An 18,651-nucleotide genomic window follows, 5' to 3' on the forward strand; every position below is an offset into this window, starting at 1 on the left:
GAGAGGGAAGGAGGGAGAGGGGAAGGAGGGAGAGGGGAAGGAGGGAGAGAGAGGGGAAGGAGGGAGAGAGAGGGGAAGGAGAGAGAGATGGGGGAAGGAGAGAGAGGATGGGGGGAAGGAGAGAGAGGGGGGAAGGAGAGAGAGGGGGGAAGGAGAGAGAGAGAGGGGGAAGAGAGAGAGACTGGGGAGAGAGAGAGAGAGAGACTGGGGGAAAGAGAGAGAGACAGATTGGGGGGAGAAGAGAGAGAGAGATTGGGGGGAAGAGAGAGAGACTGGGAGTGGGAGTGTGAGAGAGAGACTGGAAATGTGAGAGAGAGAGAGAGAGAGAGACTGGGAGAGAGAGACTGGGAGTGTGAGAGAGAGAGAAAGAGTCTGGGAGTGTGAGAGAGACTGGGAGTGTGAGAGAGAGAGAGGGAGAGAGACTGGGAGTGTGAGAGGGAGAGAGAGAGTGGGAGTGTGAGAGAGAGAGAGAGAGAGTGGGAGTGAGAGAGAGAGAGAGAGAGAGAGAGTGGGAGTGAGAAGAGAGAGAGAGAGAGAGAGAGAGAGAGAGTGGGAGTGAGAGAGAGAGAGCGAGAGTGGGAGTGAGAGAGAGAGAGACTGGGAGTGAGAGAGAGAGAGAGAGCGAGAGTGGGAGTGAGAGAGAGAGAGACTGGGAGTGAGAGTGAGAGTGAGAGTGAGAGAGAGAGAGAGAGACTGGGAGTGAGAGAGAGAGAGAGAGACTGGGAGTGAGAGAGAGAGAGAGAGAGAGAGAGAGTGGGAGCGTGTGAGAGAGAGAGAGTGGGAGTGTGAGAGAGAGAGAGAGTGGGAGTGTGAGAGAGAGAGAGAGAGAGAGAGAGAGAGAGTGAGAGAGAGTGGGAGTGTGAGAGAGAGAGAGAGTGGGAGTGGGAGTGGGAAAGAGAGGGAGGAGAGAGGGAAGGAGAGAGAGGAAAGGAGAGAGAGGGGAAGGAGAGAGAGGGGAAGGAGCGAGAGGGGAAGGAGGGAGAGGGGAAGGAGGGAGAGGGGAAGGAGGGAGAGGGGAAGGAGGGAGAGAGAGGGAAGGAGAGAGAGAGAGGGGAAGGAGAGAGAGAGAGGGGAAGGAGAGAGAGAGAGGGGGGAAGGAGAGCGAGAGAGGGGGGAAGGAGAGAGAGAGAGGGGGGAAGGAGAGAGAGAGAGGGGGAAGGAGAGAGAGAGAGGGGGGAAGGAGAGGGAGGGGGGGAAGGAGAGAGAGAGGGGAAGGAGAGAGAGAGGGGGGAGGAAGGAGAGAGAGAGGGGGGAAGGAGAGAGAGAGGGGGGAAGGAGAGAGAGAGGGGGGAAGGAGAGAGAGAGGGGGAAGGAGAGAGACGGGGTGAGAGAGAGACGGGGGAGAGAGAGAGAGAGACTGGGGGAAGAGAGAGAGACAGATTGGGGGAGAAGAGAAAGAGAGAGAGAGAGAGATTGGGGGGAAGAGAGAGAGACTGGGAGTGGGAGTGTGAGAGAGAGAGAGACTGGAAGTGAGAGAGAGAGAGACTGGGAGAGAGGGAGAGAGAGACTGGGAGTGTGAGAGAGAGAGAGAAAGAGTCTGGGAGTGTGAGAGAGACTGGGAGTGTGAGAGAGAGAGAGAGACTGGAGGTGTGAGAGAGAGAGAGAGAGGGAGTGTGTGAGAGAGAGAGAGAGAGAGAGAGAGAGAGAGACTGGGAGTGAGAGAGAGAGAGAGAGAGAGACTGGGAGTGAGAGAGAGAGGGAGTGAGAGAGAGAGAGAGAGAGAGAGAGAGAGAGAGAGAGAGTGGGAGTGTGAGAGAGAGTGGGAGTGAGAGAGAGAGAGTGGGAGTGTGAGAGAGAGAGAGAGAGAGAGAGAGATTGGGAGTGTGAGAGAGAGAGAGAGAGAGAGAGAGAGTGGGAGTGGTGTGACAGAGAGAGAGAGTGGGAGTGTGAGAGAGAGTGGGAATGTGAGAGAGAGAGAGAGAGAGAGAGAGAGGAGTGTGAGAGAGAGAGTGGGAGTGTGTGAGAGAGAGAGAGAGAGAGAGAGAGAGAGAGAGAGAGAGAGAGTGGGAGTGGGAGTGGGAGAAAGAGTGGGAGTGTGTGAGAGAGAGAGAGAGTGGGAGTGTGTGAGAGAGAGAGAGAAAAGAGAGAGAGTGGGAGTGTGTGAGAGAGAGAGAGAGAGAAAGAGACTGGGAGTGTGTGAGAGAGAGAGAGACTGGGAGTGTGAGAGAGAGAGAGAGAGAGAGAGAGACTGGGAGTGTGAGAGAGAGAGAGTGGGAGTGTGTGAGAGAGAGAGAGAGTGAGTGGGAGTGTGTGAGTCCAAACCACAAACAACACTGTCAGATCACAGTCAAATTACTGCATATCTTGAAAGGACAGAAACAACCAACACAGAAACACAACCCAGTAAACTGTACAACATTAAAAAATCTTACAGATGGGCCAAAAACAGCACGGAAAAATACCAGATAGCAATTAGCAATCAAACAACTCAAGCTCTCTTGGACACCTTTCTGGAAAATACATACACACACAATAAAGAAGGCGTAAACCGGGCAGTGAATAACCTAAATAATATTTTTGATAATTTGGCATCAATGTCAAACTTGAAAGTTCGCAAGAACAAACCCAAAACAAAAAACTACGAAAAATGGTTTGACTCCGAATTGCCAGAACATGAGGAAAAAACTCAGAAAAATATCAAACCAAAAAACACAGACAACCAGAAAACGAGGAATTGCGCCTTACTTATTGTCAGGCACTAACACAATACAAAAACACACTCAGAACCAAGAAAGAGCAGTATATTAAGAATACACTCATCTCCATTGAGGAATCCATTGATTCCAACTGTTTCTGGGACAACTGGAATACATTACACAAAAAACAACACGACGAATTGGCCATTCAAAACGGAGACACATGGGAAAACCATTTTGAAAAATTATACCAGAAAAACACACTAAGCCCAGAGCAATACCAAATATGCGAAAAAACTGGCAAAGCTAGAATTTGCCATAAAAATAACCAAAACCCGATAGACCCCATAATATCTGAAAAAGAGCTAATTGAAAAACTCAAGGACCTGCGACCAGGAAAAGCTTGCGGTGCAGACGGCATCCTAAGCGAGATGATTAAACACATGGACGATAAAATGAAATTGGCTATACTGAAACTCTTCAACTTGGTTCTGAGTGTCGGTTACTTCCCTGATATCTGGAACAAAGGACTCATAACGCCCATATACAAAAGTGGGGACAAAGTTGACCCAAATAACTATCGAGGCATCTGTGTAAACAGTAACCTGGGGAAGGTTTTCTGTAGTATCATAAACAAAAGACTTATAAACTTCCTTGAGGAGCACAATGTCTTGAGTAAAATCCAAATTGGATTCCTACCAAACTATAGAACATCAGATCATATCTTCACCCTACAGACCCTAATTGACAAACATGTTCATCAAAACAAAAGCAAAATTTTTGCCAGCTTTATAGATTTCCAGAAGGCTTTCGATTCCATCTGCACGACGGTCTATTCTTGAAACTTATTGAAAGTGGTGTAGGGGGAAAAACATATGATGTAATTAAATCAATGTATACAAACAATAAATGTGCAGTTAAAATTGGAGACAAACAAACAAAATACTTCCCACAGGGGCGGGGGGGTGACGCAGGGCTCGCCCATTCTCACCGACACTCTTTAATATTTACATAAATGAGTTGGCAAAACTACTTGAACAATCTACAGCACCCGGCCTCACCCTATATGAATCCAAGGTTAAATTCCTCCTCTATGCAGATGACCTGGTTCTGCTGTCACCAACTAAGGAGGGTCTACAGCAGAACCTGGATCTGCTGGAGTCATTCTGTCAGACCTGGGCCCTGACAATAAACCCCCCAAAAAACCAAAGTCCTTGTGTTCCAGCAAAGATCCAGACATCAGGGACCCAGAAAAAATTTCACACTAGGAACAACTAAAATTGAACAAACCACTAACTACACATACTTGGGCTTAAAAATCAGCTCTATGGGAAATTTTCATCTGGCTGTGAATGAACTGAAAGAGAAAGCTAGAAGGGCTTTCTATGCCATTAAAAGATCAATCCAAATAGGAATCCCAATTAGCATTTGGCTCAAAATTTTTAAATCAGTAATTGAACCAATTGCTCTCTATGGCAGTGAAGAATTTGCAAAATGGGACAAACACCCAATTGAGATCCTACATGCAGAATTCTGTAAAAGTATCCTCCGGACTCAAAGGAAAACCGTAAACAATGCATGCAGGGCAGAACTAGGCCAATATCCATTAATAATTACTATCTAAAAAAGAGCCACCAAATTTTGGAAACACCTAAAAATGAGCAACCCCCACTGCTATCATTACGAAGCCTTGAAATGCCAAGAGAGGACCATAAAGAAGAATACCCTCAGTCAACTAGTCCTGGGACTCAGTGAAGCAACCACTAACACTACTAACAATAACCAGCCCCAGGACAGTGACATCGTAGCACAGAGAATTCGACCGAACACAATTGTCACTAAGCAAAAGGAAAAATACCTGTCATATTGGGCAGAAACAACAAAAACCCAAAACAAACTCAATTGCTACTTGGCCCTAAACAGACAATGCAACATGGCTGAATACCTGACCATGGTAAAGGATAGCAAACTGAGAAAAACCTTGACAAGGTACAGACTTAGTGAACATAGCCTGGCGATCGAAAAAGGCAGACACAGACAGACCCGGCTGCCAAGAGAGGACAGGATATGCTCTCACTGCAGTCAGGGAGTGGTGGAGACAGAGATGCACTTCCTCACAGCTTGTGGAAAATATCAGGGCATCAGGGAGAATTTCTACCAAAAATTCACACAAATATGCCCTGAATTCAGAAATTTGAATGACGACCAAAAACTCCCATACCTACTAGGGGAGCAGAGAAGCTGTGTAACCTTAGCGGCACACTATGTTACAGCTTGCCATAAACAGAGGGACAACCAGTAAACCTAAGAAAAGAGGATATACAAATTATACGAATGTATATTTATACACTCAGGGATATATCTGTTTATACACTGTATGAATAGATCTGCGTTTATGTGTTCAACCATAAATGTTTTTCGATGCTTTGGCAACATAAGATGTACCTTATCATGACAATAAAGCGATTTGAATTGAATTGAGAGAGAGAGTGGGAGTGTGTGTGGGTGAGAGAGAGAGTGGGAGTGTGTGAGAGAGAGAGACTGGGAGTGTGAGAGAGAGAGAGATTGGGAGTGTGAGAGAGAGAGATTGGGAGTGAGAGAGAGAGAGAGATTGGGAGTGTGAGGGAGAGAGAGAGATTGGGAATGTGAGAGAGATTGGGAGTGTGAGAGAGAGAGATTGGGAGTGAGAGAGAGAGAGATTGGAGCGTGAGAGAGAGAGACTGGGAGTGAGAGAGAGAGACTGGGAGTGTGAGAGAGACTGGGAGTGTGAGAGAGAGAGACTGGGAGTGTGAGAGAGAGAGACTGGGAGTGAGAGATTGGGAGTGTGAGAGAGAGAGAGAGATTGGGAGAGAGAGAGAGAGATTGGGAGCGTGAGAGAGAGAGACTGGGAGTGAGAGAGAGAGACTGGGAGTGTGAGAGAGAGAGAGACTGGGAGTGTGAGAGAGACTGGGAGTGAGAGAGAGAGAGACTGGGAGTGTGAGAGAGAGAGATTGGGAGTGTGAGAGAGAGAGAGAGATATTGGGAGTGTGAGAGAGAGAGATTGGGAGTGAGAGAGAGATTGGGAGTGTGAGAGAGAGAGATAGATTGGGAGTGTGAGAGAGAGAGATTGGGAGTGTGAGAGAGAGAGATTGGGAGTGTGAGAGAGAGATTGGGAGTGTGAGAGAGAGATTGGGAGTGTGAGAGAGAGAGAAATTGGGAGTGAGAGAAAGAGAGAGACTGGGAGTGTGGGAGTGAGAGAGAGAGAGAGAGAGAGAGAGAGTGGGAGTGTGTGTGAGAGAGAGAGAGTGGGAGTGTGTGAGAGAGAGAGTGGGAGTGTGTGAGAGAGATTGGGAGTGTGAGAGAGAGATTGGGAGTGTGAGAGAGAGATATTGGGAGTGTGAGAGAGAGAAATTGGGAGTGTGTGAGAGAGAGAGAGAGGGATTGGGAGTGTGAGAGAGAGAGAGAGTGGGAGTGAGAGAGAGAGAGAGAGAGTGGGAGTGAGAGAGAGAGAGATTGGGAGTGTGAGAGAGAGAGATTGGGAGTGTGTGAGAGAGAGAGATTGGGAGTGTGTGAGAGAGAGAGAGAGAGATTGGGAGTGTGAGAGAGAGAGAGAGATTGGGAGTGAGAGAGAGAGAGAGAGAGAGAGAGAGATTGGGAGTGTGAGAGAGAGAGATTGGGAGTGTGAGAGAGAGAGAGAGAGAGAGGGAGGGAGTGTGAGGGAGAGAGAGATTGGGAGTGTGAGAGAGAGAGAGATTGGGAGTGTGAGAGAGAGAGAGAGATTGGGAGTGTGAAATAAAGAGTAGATTTGCCTTTCTAAATCTAGGCTTTATTAACCTTAAAAACCCAGCAGCACATCTTCAACACCCAGTCCCAACCAAGGCTGTAGAGAACTGAATTTAAGATGGCCACCACAAATCACATGACATCAACTACCAATGAGATTACAGCATATATCTCAAGGCAGGAAACAGACAACCAATTGCAATACTTCTTACAAAACAAGAATAATCACCACATTCACCCCTCCTTTTAAAACATACTCCAACCTAGGTAGCCTTTACAATTTACAATTAATTATTTATAACAAACAATACAAATATAATATTTCAACAATTTTAAAACATTACTATCAAATTATTTTAAAAGTCCATTTTCAATCGGTCGACCGGATATCTTGTTCGTGTCGACCTTCTTAACCTTGGTGAAATTCCTTGCCCTCCCACACCAGGAGAGACAGAAGTATCTTCTGCAGGAAGGCTATCCATATCCCGATTATCAACGGTTTCCGGATTGGAAATCCCACCAGGAGGTAAACTGGGACGGTCATGAACATCCATCGAGGGCTGACTAATAGAATTATAATTATCTGCAATAGGATTGGAAATATTCGTAGTATCTGTGACGACATCCACATTATCTGAATCATGACTATTGTTAATATCCTCAGAAGAGGGCTGGCCACCACACGGAGCCAAGTCTTTAATTGAAACAGTACTTTCTTTCCCATCTTGGAATCGAATATGAGCATATTGGGAATTTGCCTCCAACAGCTCCACCTCCTCCACTAAAGGATCATATTTTGACAATCTAACATGGCGTTGAAGCAGCACAGATCCCTGCATAGTAAGCCATGAAGGTACCGAATATCCCGTAGTAGATCTCCGCGGATAGTTAAAGAGCCTTTCATGGGGGGTCACATTAGTAGCCGTTGAAAGCAATGATCTGATGGAATGCAGGGCATCAGGCAATACCATTTCCCACTGTGTATTCTTAAGGTTCCGGGATGTCAAAGCCAACATAACTGCCTTCCAGATCACCCCATTATATCGTTCGCACTGTTCATTACCCTGGGGATTATACGGAGTAGTTCTACTAGTAGAGATTCCCCGACTCTGGAGGTATTCCTTCAACTGGGAAGACATAAAAGAACTTCCCTGATCCGAATGGATATACGCAGGCATCCCAAAGATGACAAAAAGTTGAGTCAGACATTTGATAACTGTAGCAGTTGATACATCTGCGCAAGGAAAAGCAAAAGGGAACCTTGAAAACTCATCCACAACAGTAAATATATATCGATTCTGAGTCGTTGAAGGAAGAGGCCCCTTAAAATCAACGCTCAAACGTTCAAAAGGAGAAGTAGCCTTTATAAGGTGAGCTCGTTGAGGCTTAAAAAAATTCGGTTTACACCGAGCACAGATAGAACATGATGAAGTCATCCGCTTGACGTCTTCAACTGAAAAGGGCAAATTCTTACTGCGTACGAAGTGTATCATCCTCGTAACACCAGGATGGCACAAAGCATTATGAAGATTAATAAGCGTATCTCCGTGAATCACAGAACAATAAGCCCTCGACAGCGCATCAGCAGCAACATTATCTTTCCCCGGACGGTAAACTATATCAAAATGGTAGCATGCCAACTCAATCCTCCACCTCATTATTTTATCATTCTTGATCTTTCCAAAATGTTTGACATCAAACATAAAGGGCACAGATTTTTGGTCAGTTACCAACGTAAAATGTCGCCCCGATAAATAATGTCTCCATTTACGCAGTGCTTCTACTATTGCATACGCCTCTTTCTCTATTGAAGAATGCCTTTTTTCACAATTGTTCAAAGTATGTGAGAAAAAGGCCACAGGTCTTCCATTTTGGTTCAGAGTCGCCCCAATTGCAAAATCGGAAGCGTCCGTCTCAACCACAAAGGGAACCTGCTCATCAATAGAATGCACAACTGCTCCAAGGATATCCTTTTTGAAATTATCAAAACACGTCCTGGCCTCCTATGATAGAGGATATGTCGTAACCCGAATAAGGGGCCGGATCTTCTGCGAAAAGTTTGCAATCTAATTAGAATAATAAGAAAACAGTCCAACAACTCGTTGCAAAGCCTTAGAATTAGTAGGACAAGGTAAATCAATCAATGGTCGCAGGCGTTCTGGATCTGGTTTAATCTTGTTTCCCGAGATAATATACCCCAGTAGATTTAACTCAGTGGTCGAAAAGATACACTTCTCTTTATTAAAAGTTAAACTAACTTTTTCCGCAGCTTGAAGGAATCTTTCTAAATTAGAATCATGCTCCACCCTTGATTTGCCACACACCGTGATGTCATCTAAATATGAAAAGGTGTCAGAGAGAGAGTTATCACTTATAAAAGCATCCATTGCCCGTTGAAAACAGGCAACACCATTAGTAACACCAAATGGTACTTGGCAAAACTGATACAGCTTTCCGCCAGCCTCAAAGGCCGTATATGGTTGATCCCTCTTAACGATAGGAATCTGATGATAAGCACTCTTTAGGTCAATAGTGCTAAAAACCTTATACTGAGATACTTTGTTGATAAGCTCATCAATCTTAGGCAAAGGGTACGCATCTAATTGAGTATACCTATTAATAGTTTGAGAGTAGTCTATCACCATTCGTTTCTTATGTCTCTCGTTAGTGGTGACAACTACTTGTGCCCGCCAGGGCGAACAACTAGGTTCAATAATTCCTTCCAATAAAAGACGTTGAACTTCAGAATTAATAAATTCTTTATCCTGACTGCTATACCTTCTTGACTTGGTAGCAATTGGCTTACAATCCGGCATCAAATTGGAAAAAAGTGATAATGGAGAAATGGATAAAGAAGTTAATCCACAAATAGATAAAGGTGGCTTAGTTCCTCCAAAAGAAAGACTGAGAGACTCGTGTAATTGAAGCACATCATGACCAATCAAAATATCCGCAGAGAGATTAGGCAAAACAGATAGGCGTATATCAGTATACGTATTACCTAGAAGAATTAATTTCACAAGGCAACAACCAGCTACTTGTGAGGTGAGAGTCGTCTGAGCCATACACACCTGATAAGTAACAGGTGAAATTTTCAACTGCTTCTCCTTCACAAACTGAGGACTTATAAAACTCTCGGTACTGCCCGTATCTATAAGGGCCTTCACTTCTAACCCATTAACTTGGGCCGTAACTATAGCTTTGTTTAAGCCATGAGCAAAGGCAGCCGAAACTGATGCAATAAACGCCCTATCTAAAGGCTGAATAGTCGCAGAGGAGGCAATTGATTTACAAACACGTGCATAATGACCTCTCTTGCCGCATTTACTACACACAGCCTCCCGAGCAGGACACTTCAGACGAGGGTGCCGGGCGTTCCCACAAAAATAACACTTCTGAATCCTAGAGGCAACAGCAGCCGAAGTAGAAACTGTTTCAGAATCTGGTAAACCACTCCTATTAAGTCCACATAATTCCTTTTCATCCGGAACTGCCGAAACCACAGTCGCAGGCCGATTAAAAAGAGCGTAAGAATCCGAACTTCTCTGAGCCAAATCCAATGTAGAGGCTTGCTCAAAAGCACTCTTGAGATCCAAAGTCTTATTTTCTAATAACCGCTGACGAATTGATCAAGACAGTAATCCATTAATAAAAGCATCCCGTACCGATTCTTCCTTATATTCTTCTGCCGACACGGCCTTATAATTACAGTTAGCACCAAGGCGCCGAAGTGCTTGTAAATAAGCATCCAAAGATTCTCCCACCTGCTGCCTACGGGCAGATAGAAGGTGACGTGCAAATACCTCATTCTTTGGTTTAACAAAAATCTTTTCCAATGTAGCAATAGCCAATTCGTAAGTTTCACAGTCCAAGATATACTTATACACATCCGGAGCAATGTAGTTGATCAGTATATTCAACTTATTTAGAGACTCTTGATCCAACACACCCATAAAGTTTTCAAATGTACGATACCAGTGTTTCCATTTACCATCCACTCCTGCAGAGTTAGGGTCAGCATTAAATCGTTCCGGTTGAAGATATCGCTCCATTCTAACAAAAGGTTAATAAATTGAAATAAAGAGTAGATTTGCCTTTCTAAATCTAGGCTTTATTAACCTTAAAAACCCAGCAGCACATCTTCAACACCCAGTCCCAACCAAGGCTGTAGAGAACTGAATTTAAGATGGCCACCACAAATCACATGACATCAACTACCAATGAGATTACAGCGTATATCTCAAGGCAGGAAACAGACAACCAATTGCAATACTTCTTACAAAACAAGAATAATCACCACAGATGGGAGTGTGAGAGAGAGAGACTGGGAGTGTGAGAGAGAGAGAGAGAGATTGGGAGTGTGAGAGAGAGAGAGATTGGGAGTGTGAGAGAGAGAGAGATTGGGAGTGTGAGAGAGAGATTGGGAGTGAGAGAGAGAGGTTGGGAGTGTGAGAGAGAGATTGGGAGTGTGAGAGAGAGAGAGATTGGGAGCGTGAGAGAGAGAGATTGGGAGTGTGCGAGAGAGAGACTGGGAGTGTGAGAGAGAGAGACTGGGAGTGTGAGAGAGAGAGACTGGGAGTGTGAGAGAGAGAGACTGGGAGTGTGAGAGAGAGAGACTGGGAGTGTGAGAGAGACTGGGAGTGTGAGAGAGAGAGACTGGGAGTGTGAGAGAGAGAGACTGGGAGTGTGAGAGAGAGAGACTGGGAGTGAGAGAGAGAGACTGGGAGTGAGAGAGAGAGACTGGGAGTGAGAGAGACTGGGAGTGAGAGAGAGAGAGACTGGGAGTGAGAGAGAGAGAGATTGGGAGTGTGAGAGAGAGAGAGATTGGGAGTGTGAGAGAGAGAGATTGGGAGTGTGAGAGAGAGAGAGATTGGGAGTGTGAGAGAGAGAGATTGGGAGTGTGAGAGAGAGAGATTGGGAGTGTGAGAGAGAGATTGGGAGTGTGAGAGAGAGAGATTGGGAGTGTGAGAGAGAGAGATTGGGAGTGTGAGAGAGAGAGATTGGGAGTGTGAGAGAGAGAGATTGGGAGTGTGAGAGAGAGAGATTGGGAGTGTGAGAGAGAGAGATTGGGAGTGTGAGAGAGAGAGAGATTGGGAGTGTGAGAGAGAGAGATTGGGAGTGTGAGAGAGAGAGATTGGGAGTGTGAGAGAGAGAGAGATTGGGAGTGTGAGAGAGAGAGAGATTGGGAGTGAGAGAGAGATTGGGAGTGAGAGAGAGAGACTGGGCCGCCGCGGCCGCTCACCTGATGGCTTTGGGTCGGGCTCTCGGGCGGGGCTGTTGACGCCGCGAGGAGGTTTTGTGCGCGGCAGTTCCCGACACGGCCCGCCGCGGCCGGTGACCTTGTGGCTATGGGTCCGGCTCTGGGGCGGGGCTGTTGACGCCGCGGGGAAGTTTTGTGCGCGGCAGCTCCCAGCACGGCCCGCCGCGGCCGGTGACTTTGGGTCGGGCTCTGGGGCGGGGCTGTTGACGCCGCGGGGAAGTTTTGTGCGCTGCAGCTCCCGGCACGGCCCGCAACTCAAGGCCCAGGCTTCCTGGGCTGCTAGGCCGCGCCCGGCGCCGGCACAGCCACTCGAAATGGCCGTCAAAGTAGGCGAGCCTCCGGGCGAAGGGCAGGGGATCACTTCATTTCCTACTGTTGCTAAATACAATTTAAAACTCAAATAAATTGTTATTTTCCTTAGTTCCCTAACACACAAAGTGTGGGAAAAAAATCATGAAGAATCAAGATGGCGGCCATTCACCTCGGTTCAGAATGATAAGGGCCGCCCACACACGCACCGATTGGTCAACCGTCAGGTCACTGAATTGTAGGATTGGTCAATCGTCAAGTCACTCAACACTCAACTGTAGGATGGCCCGCCCGCACAATGAACCCGCCCCCGTGACGCAGCGATTGGTCAACCGTCGGTCAACTGTCAGGTCGCTCGACCGCACGATTGGTCAACCTTCACGTCACTCAATACTAATGAGCAAATGTGCGGAACTTTTCCCATTTAATGAGCGGAATTTTGAACGTTTTTTGGATACCGTGGGCACGATTTTTGTCTGACAGAAAAGTAAATACGCCTATGACCGGTCCGTAATCGTAAGCTTTCTTTTGATGTGACACGCGTGTAGGTACGCTCTATAACTTTCGAACGGACAGACAGACAGAAGAGGTCTTTTATATATATAGATAAAAATAGATAAGTTGGTAAGTCCTATTAAATAGTGGTGTGATATTCATCATCTATATCGGGGCAGAGGGTCTTCATAACTAATAATAAGAAATTTAATTAATTACATAGAAATGGGTGAACAGATGATGTGTTACTGTTGCGAAATGTGGGAGCCGGTGGACCCCATTGAGGCTCACGGTGATCCCCATTGAGGCTCACGGTGATTACATTTGCGACAAGTGTTTGCTGCTAGAGGAACTCAGGCTCCGTGTTAAAGAGCTTGAGACTGAGCTTCAGACACTGACACATCAGGGAGGGGGAGAAGTACCTGGACTCTATGTTTCAGGAGGTAGTCACACCTATGAAATTAATTAATTCAGATGTAGTCTGTGGTCAGGGACAGGACGGTGTGACTATGAGTGAGGCAGGTACGGGGATCCAGGAGGTAGTGTTGAAGGAGCCGCAGCCCTTGCTCTTGTCAAACAGGTTCAAGGTTCTTACTCCCTGTGAGGGCGAGGGCGGGAGCGGGGACTGCAGGGGGGGGATGTGCAACCTGGCCACAGCACCGTGGAACAGGGGGCCATTCAAGAGGGGGGAGTAAAAAGAAATGTTGTAGTGGTAGGGGATAGTATCATTAGGGGGATAGGTAGGGTTCTCTGCAGTCGAGAGCAGGAGTCCCGAAGGCTGTGTTGCCTGCCCGGTGCCAGGGTTAAGTACATCTCTTCTGGGCTGGAAAGAAACTTGGAGTGGGAGGGGGAGGATCCAGTTGTCGTGGTCCATGTTGGTACAAACGACGTAGATAGGACAAGGAAGAAGGTTCTGTTAAAGGAGTATGAGCAGCTAGGGGTCAAATTAAAAAACAGAACCTCAAGGGTAATAATCTCTGGATTATTACCTGAGCCACGAGCGAATTTGGCTAGGATAAATAAAATTAGAGAGTTAAATGCGTGGCTCAAAGACTGGTGTGGGAGAAATGGGTTTTGCTTCTTGGGACACTGGCATCAGTACTGGGACAGGAGGGAGCTGTTCCATTGGGACGGACTTCACTTGGCAAATCATATAACTAGGGCTGTAGAGAGGGCTTTAAACTAATTAGTGGGGGGGGGGGGGGGAGGTTTCTAGAGAGCAAATAATAAAAATGACAACGGAGAAGGTCATAGACTTAGGTAGCAGTGGGGGAATTAAAAACCAGAGCGTGTCAGGAAGGGACAGAAGGTATGGAGTAAAAAGTAGTAAAAGGGGAAAAAGCAGGAACTAAGTGTCTCAAAACATAATTGAAAGTTCTTTATCTGAATGCACGTAGCATTTGTAACAAAATGGACAAGTTAACGGCACAAATAACTACATATGGGTATGATCTTGTGGCCATTACAGAAACATGGCTGCAGGGTGACCATGACTGGGAATTAAACATACCAGGGTATTTAACAATCAGGAAGGACAGGCAGGAAGGAAGGGGAGGTGGAGTGGCTATTTTAATAAAGGAAGGAATCACTGCAATACAGAGAAATGATATTGGTCAAAGGATCAGGATAGTGAAACAGTTTGGGTGGAGATAAGGAATAATAAGGGGAAAAAAACACTAGTGGGCATAGTCTATAGGCCTCCTAATAGTTGCAACTCTGTTGGACGGAGTATTAATCAGGAAATAGTTGGGGCTTGTAATAAGGGAACAGCTATAATTATGGGGGATTTTAACTATCATATTAACTGGACAAATCAAATTGGGCAGGGCAGCCTTGAGGAAGAGTTCATTGAGTGTATTAGGGATGGGTTTCTTGAGCAGTATGTAACTGAACCGACCAGGGGGCAAGCAACCTTAGATTTGGTCCTGTGTAATGAGTCAGGATTAATTAAAAATGTCCTAGTAAAGGATCCCCTTGGAATGAGTGACCATAACATGGTTGAATTCCATATTCAATTAGAGGGTGAGAAGGTTGGATCTCAAACAAGCGTACTGAGCTTGAATAAAGGAGACTATGAAGGTATGAGAGCGGAATTGATTAGAGTGGACTGGGAAAATAGATTAAAGGGTAAGACGGTACATGAGCAGTGGTGTACATTTAAGGAATTATTTTACAACTTTCAAAAAATATATATTCCACTGAGGAAAAAAGGGTGTAAAAGAAAAGACAGCCATCCATGGCTAAGTAAAGTAATTAAGGATAGTATCCGACTAAAAACAAGGGCATATAAGGTAGCCAAATCTAGTGGGAAGATAGAAGATAGGGAAGTCTTCAATAGACAGCCAAAAATAACTAAAAGATTGATTAAGAAAGGGAAGATAGATTATGAAAGTAAATTAGCAAAAAATATAAAAATAGATAGCAAGAGTTTCTATAGTTATATAAAAAGAAACAGGGTGGCTAAAGTAAATGTTGGTCCCTTAGAGGATGAGACCAGGAAATTAATGGTGGGAAATATGGAGATGGCAAAAACGCTGAACAAATATTTTGTTTCAGTCTTTACGGTAGAGGACACTAAGAATATCCCAACACTGGACAAACAGGGGGCTCTAGGGGGGGGGAGGAGCTAAATACGATTAAAATCACTAAGGAATTGGTACTTGGTAAAATAATGGGACTCAAGGTGGATAAATCCCCTGGACCTGATGGCTTACATCCTAGGGTCTTGAGGGAATTGACGGTAGGGATTGTGGATGCATTGGTAATAATTTTCCAAAACTCCCTGGACTCAGCAAAGGTCCCGGCAGATTGGAAAACTGCTAATGTAACACCCTTATTTAAAAAGGGTAGTAGGCAGAAGGCTGGAAACTATAGACCGGTTAGCCTAACATCTGTGGTTGGTAAAATTTTGGAGTCCATTATTAAAGGAGACAGTAACGGGACATTTGGATAATCATAATTTAATAAGACAAAGTCAGCATGGTTTTATGAAGGGGAAGTCATGTTTGACAAATTTGCTTGAGTTCTTTGAGGAAGTAACATATAGGGTGGATAAAGGGGAACCAGTGGACGTAGTGTATTTAGACTTCCAAACGGCATTTGACAAGGTGCCACACAAAAGATTATTGTTCAAGATAAAAAATCATGGGATTGGGGGTAATATTCTGGCATGGGTGGAGGATTGGTTATCTAACAGAAAGCAGAGAGTTGGGATAAATGGTTCATTCTCAGACTGGCAATCAGTAACTAGTGGTGTTCCGCAGGGGTCAGTGCTGGGTCCCCAACTCTTTACAATCTATATTAACGATTTGGAGGAGGGGACCGAGTGTAAAATATCAAAGTTTGCAGATGATACTAAGATGGGCGGGAAAGTAGTGAGTGAGGAGGACATAAAAAACCTGCAAAGGGACATAGACAGGCTAAGTAAGTGGGCAGAGATTTGGCAGATGGAATACAATACTGGAAAGTGTGAGGTTATGCACTTTGGCAGGAAAAATCATCGAGCAAGTTATTATCTTAATGGCAAGAAACTGGAAAGTACTGCAGTACAAAGGGATCTGGGGGTCCTGGTGCACGAAACTCAAAAAGTTAGTATGCAGGTGCAGCAGGTGATCAAGAGGGCTAATGGAATGTTGGCTTTCATTGCTAGGGGGATAGAATATAAAAACAGGGAGGTATTGCTGCAGTTATACAGGTATTGGTGGGACCGCACCTGGAATACTGCATACAGTTTTGGTGTCCATACTTAAGAAAAGACATACTTGCTCTCGAGGCAGTACAAAGAAGGTTCACTCGGTTAATCCCGGGGATGGGGGGGTGGACATATGAGGAGAGGTTGAGTAGATTGGGACTCTACTCATTGGAGTTCAGAAGAATGAGAGGCGATCTTATTGAAACATATAAGATTGTGAAGGGGCTTGATCGGGTGGATGCGGTGAGGATGTTCCCAATGATGGGTGAAACTAGAACTAGGGGGCATAATCTTAGAATAAGGGGCTGCTCTTTCAAAACTGAGATGAGGAGAAACTTCTTCACTCAGAGGGTAGTAGGTCTGTGGAATTTGCTGCCCCAGAAAGCTGTGGAAGCTACATCATTAAATAAATTTAAAACAGAAATAGACAGTTTCTTAGAAGTAAAGGGAATTAGGGGTTACGGGGAGCGGGCAGGAAATTGGACATGAGTCTAGGTTCGGATCGGTCATGGCCCTGTGGGTGGCAGAGCGGGCCCAGGGGCCGTGTAGCCTGGTCCTGCTCCTACTTCTTGTGTTCTAATTCTGTGTTAGATTTCAGGAGATGGTTCTATTCACAGGGATTAATGGAGACCTCGAGAACAGGCTGCCAGCTAGGAGTCCTTCAAGAGTAAATTGGGCCTGTTCCTGGCTGGGGTGGAGATCACCTATTACAGAAGGTAAGTACTGCAGGAAATACAGGACAGAGTGATCTCCTGGACGAGTTTCGATCACCTAGATGGGTCGGAGAGGAATTTCCCAGATTTTTTCTCCCAAATTGGCCATTGGGTTTTTTATCTGGTTTTTCGCCTCTCCCAGGAGATCACATGGGTTCGGGTGGGATGGAGAGTGGAAGTAGATTTGAGGTTAGGATCAGATTAGCTATGATCTTATTGAATGGTGGAGCAGGCTCGAGGGGCCAATTGGCCTACTCCTGCTCCTATTTCTTATGTTCTTATGATTAAAAGCAGGGGATGCTCAAGTGGGCAGAATTGGAGGAGCGCAGGTATCTCGGAGAGTTATAGGGCTAGAGGAGATTACAGAGGTAGGGAAGGGTAAGGCCATGGTGGGATTTGAAATCAAGAAGAAGAATTTAAAAATTAACTGGGTGCCAATGTAGGTCAGCGAGCACAGGGGTGATGGGTGAACGGGACCTGGTGCAAGTTAGGAAAGCAGAGTTTTGGATCACCTCAAGTTTACGGAGGGTAGAACTTGGGAGGCCAGCCAGGAATGCATTAGAAGAATAATGCAGTGAGACTAAAGGAAAAAAGATAGATAGGTGACATTAGTAGCAATCACCATCAGAATCAAAAGCATGAAATTATTCCTTTTAAAGTTTATTTAATCCAAAGTTAACTAATTGCTTAAAACTATATTTAGTTCTCTACAGTTGTTAAATTCAATTTGATGAGACTTGTTAGAAATACATTTTGTTCAGATTTTATACGTGGACCTAAAACTGAACAGGGTCAAATACTCACTATTATCGACTTTCACCTTTGATACATGCTAATTATCAGCTTTTAAGATGACAGTCACCTTATCAACTAATACATCAGCTTGTCAACATTTCCCAAGAAAAATCAGCTGTTTTCCACTGGCATTGTAAACTGTCAATATGAATCAGATCAGTCAAAAACGCAACTGGAAGCCGTTAGATCCAATCAGCTCAGTTGGAAGGACAACTATAGGCTGACAGATTCAACTTTTTCCACTTATTGTTGGCTGCATACAAACTTTAAGCATAACATTTTTAAGAAGAGCTGATGTTGTTTAAGCAGCACATTTACAGGTGCTTTTAATTAATGTTTGTTCCAAAAGAAATTGTAAAAAGTTAAAGAAGATGCTAAAATTTAGCATTTAAAAACTTCAAATTTCCTTCAAGGAACCTTCTGAGGCATTCCTGGCTGTTTTATATAAAGATTTATTTTCTTCAAGACTAATTGCATTTTTTTTGTGAGAATTTATTGAGCTTTCCTGTAACTGCACTGGTGGAATTGGCAGGGTTAGGAAATAAAGTGTGGGTGGAAATGATGAGTTTTACTTAATTAAAAGAAATTATACTGAGATTCCCGTATTTAGGATTTACCACAATGTGCAGCGCGATATGGATTATTGACTTGTTTGTGCGTAAGTTGCATAGCCTGGTTAGGTTATATAACTTGTCTGTTTGTTTACTCACATATGTTTGAGATCTCTATTACTGTGCAGTAACCAGCTAAAAAGCCCGCACCCCCCTATATTGAAGTGATCAACATCCAAAGAGAAATATGAGGAGTAATATTTAATAATCAATAAGGTGCAACAACTACCCCCAGGCTGGAGGCACTCAGTCAGGTGTAGCTGAGAACACAAAGTTCAGATCGCCATGCCTGTTCCTGGAAACCACATTTTTGGCACACTACTTTTTTAAGTATTGCAATATGTAATGAGAAGAAAATAAACCTATTTGACAGGGTCAA

General features: G+C 44.9%; 1 protein-coding gene across 1 annotated transcript in view; it reads right to left on the minus strand.

The window, feature by feature from the left end:
• msh3 (mutS homolog 3 (E. coli)) overlaps window positions 1-18,651 on the minus strand; it is a 459,900-nt gene that overhangs the window by 74,267 nt on the left and 366,982 nt on the right. The gene's annotated exons all lie outside the window — the stretch shown is intronic.

Source organism: Somniosus microcephalus, chromosome 1, assembly GCF_052327205.1.
Source record: "Somniosus microcephalus isolate GS21.2 chromosome 1, FLI_Smic_1.0, whole genome shotgun sequence".
Classification (NCBI taxonomy): Eukaryota; Metazoa; Chordata; class Chondrichthyes; order Squaliformes; family Somniosidae; genus Somniosus; species Somniosus microcephalus.